We start from the raw sequence: 4,201 nt of genomic DNA on the forward strand, positions 1-4,201 counted from the left end.
GCACTGTACCATGGTACTCTTTTACAATCTTCTTTAGGACTCTCTTTATTGCAGCATATAGAGAGAGGACATGGTTCACTGCCCTGAAGTGAGAGCCCCAACATGTATCACATGGCCTTCCCAACCCATTTTCTGATATTGCCCAGTCCCTGTTTGTACTTCTTCCAAATCCAATGCATCAATCAGTTCCTCAGCTTGAGCAATCCAAAGCATCCTCATATTTTTGCAAGACATGCCAAGGGCAGTTAACAAGTGTGCAAGCTACTGAAAGAACCAAGTACAATCTCCACTCTCCTTAGCAACAGCTACTACAGTTAGATGTAGTTGATGGGAAAAGCAGTGCACATAATAGGCTGAAGGAGACTCATCCATAATTAGTTTTTTTCAGACCATTGGCATTACCTTTCATGTGGCTAGCTCCGTCATATCCTTGCCCACGGCCCATGGCAAATGTCAAGTTGTACTCCGTAAGCATTTCTTGAATTGCAGCTTTAAGTGTCAAAGAGGTAGTGTCCTCAACATGAGCAAGGCCAAGTAATCTTACAACTGCCCTTCCTTTCTTATCAACATAGCGCAAGCAAACAGCCAACTGCTCATTCTGATACACATCACTAGATTCGGCTGCAAGTATTGCAAACTGACCACCATCAAGTTCTTCAATGAGTAGTTTAGTAGTCTCCCGCGCACAACATTTGATCAGCTCATGTTGTATGTTATGGTGAGTCATCCTGCAATTATGTGGAGCATTTTTTAGAACCACCTTGTTAACCTCTTCAAAATTTCCTGCAAGCCAATTTAAGAGCTCAAGGAAATTTCCTTTATTTAGTGAATTTTCACTTTCATTGTGTCCTCTAAATGCCAAACCTTGATGCAATAGAAACCTCAAACACTTGAGTGTCCATGTCAAACGCTGCAAATAGAAAGCCTTGTATTCTGAGTTGCTTGAAGAAAGAGATGCCCGGATTGATGCTCTTTGTGTACAGAACATATCAAATTTCTCCTGAGCTTCAACATGAGCACTACCAAACCACCTTCATGTCTCACCAATCTACTTTTCATGTTCCAGTTCCTAAAACCATCCTTCACAAATGAATCTCCACCTGGACATTTTGTTTTATCCTTGAACAAATAGCAAACAAAGCAGAAAGCAGCATCCTTTTCCACACTATACTCAATACATGGAAATTATGCAAACAAAAAATGGCAAAAGCGGCGATCTTTTCCACTTTTTACTATGACAAAAAACTTGTGATTCTTTGGTTGACATGGCCCCATCTCAATGTATCTCCTTCTTACTCTATCTTGGTCATTGACAACATATCTCGATATGGGAATCCGCTTGACAGGGTCATGTTTGAGGGCCTGCAAATCTGCATGTGTTGCTTCATCATCTTCATCGGTTGACAAATCATCTTCCACAATTGGGGTTGCGTTTCCGGCGTTGTTGTCCGGTTCGCGTTCTTCATCCTGTGTTTGCACTAGCGCCAACTGAAGATTGTTCTCAAACTCATCATGAGAAGTACTTGATTCAACAACACTCTAATTTGGTGTGGATGTTTCATCTATCTTCTTTGCTTTTGAAGCTTTATTCCACATTGCATATATGCTGCTTCCGGCAGGCCCAGCACCATTCTTTTTCTTCATCTACATAACAACCAAAACAATGGAAAAATTGAGATATGAACAAATGGCCTACTCTGATTTTCTATCTACTAATTTTAGTGCTAGTTTAGTAATCTAATGCTCTCCTAAATATCTAAAATACTAATTTGGTGCAGGTAATTTCGAATTTAATAGACAACTATGAACATCTAAATCCTAAATCGGAATGGGGAAGAGCAGAAGAGGCAAGAGAGGAGAGGATTCGTACCTGCAAGGGCGCGAGGCTGCGAGTCGCCGAGATACCGAGTCCTCCTGGCCGCAGCCCGCAGGTCGCCGGTGAGGCGGTCGCCGCCGGTCGCCCTGCCCAGCCGCCAATCGCTAGGGTTGGCTCTGTCTCTGTGCCTCGTTGCTTCGGAACGATACAGAGGCTGTGTCGCTGGGAGGAGGCAACGTCGATACGTAACGGAGGTAGCGTCGATACGTCTATCGGCTTGGCCGCTTGGGCCTAATAAAAACAAATTGGGCCAAAATCTATTGGTATGCCTGGGCAGACAGGGGCATACCCCTAGCGCCGCCCATGCCGTAGGCACTGGTGCGAGAGGAGGTGGTGGCACACGCGTCTGGCTACGTGTAGTGGCGATCGGAGGTGTCAATGGTCCGTCTGCCCTGCGCAAGTGCAGTCTACCGTGGCTAAGTGGCAAGGCCCTGCCACTTGACGAGCTCGTCGAGCTCGCTCTAGGCCATGACCAACTCGATGGCCTCCTCCTCGGTCAGCTCCGGCTGCTGGACCTCCGTGTTAACAACAGCAGATCGAGCGATTGCCATGACCACTGTTGTATCCATGGCTCAGGAACTTAAATTTAGGTTAAAATAGGTTGTTATGATAATTATTTTGCATCAGGCCGCTAGCCGTGGTTTCGTGCATCCACGTTTTGGGGAGGGACCAAAACAGACCGGGTTGGATACTTGGATGGAGCGGAGGGCGCGCGATGGTCATGGCGTGGCCGTAGACCATGCATGTCCATTCATTGAAATTAGAATTGAATCCGAGTCCGCGTCATCGCAATGATACCTAGCTCCGTCACCTCCGGGCATGTCTGAACCGGCGGGACAGCTCAGCGCCATAAACGCTGACCAGGACGCGCCGTATCCTTGGACGAATAGCTAGCTAGCCCGCACTACCACACGGCACGCACGCATGCATGCATGGCAGCAGTGAGCAGAGGTAAGGCGTGTGTCGTCACTTCTGCCCGCGCCGTGCGTGCATGCAAGCGATGTGGATGTACGTGAAAACGCATAGACCGTCGTGTGACGTGTCGCCGATCGTGCCACGAATATGCCGAGCCGTACGTGAAGCGCGCCGCTCAACATTTTGTCCGCTGCCTAGCTTTTTAGCGCTTTAGCTAGATGCTTGTTCACTCCAAATGGAATAATGATTGATACTGTACAATAATTATTATTCCAGATGATCGATAATCATGATGATATGCGATGTGACTGCAACGTCGACGGATAGCAAAGGTCGCCCGTCGGGACGGTTCGGTACGAGGTCCTTGTCAACTCCCTCGTCGACTTGATCGGGCAGGCACTACTCCTTCACAACCGTGGGAATACTGCAGCAAGCTTGCTAGCTATGTGTGACGCTTGACGAACACTGGTGCATGCATGGCATGGCATGGACTGGGCTGGGGTTTATCTGAAAACGATGTGCGACGTCCAAGTTCCACCGACTAGTTGCATACTTGCATGGCACGGGGCCATATGATTCGCATAACTAGCTTCATTCTTGCACGTACCTAGGCCGGCGACGGAGCATATATGGGCTGAAGCTACCTGATGATCCAACCAATCTGAATACCCACAGAGAGCTTGGTTTCTTGGTGACTCAGTAATCCAGAACATTCGGAAAGCACGCGGCATATAGTATGATCGAGAGATGTGATTGATGGCATTGTTATCCCTTCGTGTCATCCCAGCCGCGCCAAATATTAATTGTCGTCCATATCATTACGGGGAATTTCGGCTCATCATTGGACCCAATTCTCTTGAGCACACTTTGCTGGACCGTAGACAGGCGTCTTTTGAGACGACTGGAGTATGTAGGAGTATCTCTCATCAATTCATCGTGCATGGCGGCGAGATATACTACAGACATGTAGTACAGTACACTGGACCAAACTAGACTTAATTAATCAATACTGTTGGCAAGGGGTGCCGGGGCAGCTAGCTAATCATTTACACTAGCGGTCTAACCCTTTAGATAGAGCTTTAGGTTAGGCAGAGGAGAGGGTGTACGTTACTGCAGCAAAAGGGCCAGCGGGACGAAACCATTTCTTCTGGTTCAAATTTGGGGTGCCTGTCAGGTAGGACTTGGACCGGGCTACCATATCCACCCACACGGCTTCTAGTCGCGGCCGAATAATAAGAGCCACCGAGAAGAAGAAGAAGATGGAGACTACCAAGAGAACACGCTGGAAAAAGTGGAGGATTAGTAAAGACCAGTTTCGATCGTTAGCTCGAGCACTGACAAATTAAGAAACAGTCAGTTCCGTCCCTGTCATCACCAGCGTTATGCCAGATAACAAGATTGTTATAATCG

General features: G+C 47.4%; 1 pseudogene; it reads right to left on the reverse strand.

Annotated features, from left to right (window-relative positions):
* Positions 1-295: 295 nt before the first annotated feature.
* On the reverse strand, positions 296-2,445 carry LOC139830360 (uncharacterized; annotated as a pseudogene).
* Between the last annotated feature and the right edge of the window lie 1,756 nt (positions 2,446-4,201).

This window comes from Lolium perenne, chromosome 4 (genome assembly GCF_019359855.2).
Source record: "Lolium perenne isolate Kyuss_39 chromosome 4, Kyuss_2.0, whole genome shotgun sequence".
Classification (NCBI taxonomy): domain Eukaryota; kingdom Viridiplantae; phylum Streptophyta; class Magnoliopsida; order Poales; family Poaceae; genus Lolium; species Lolium perenne.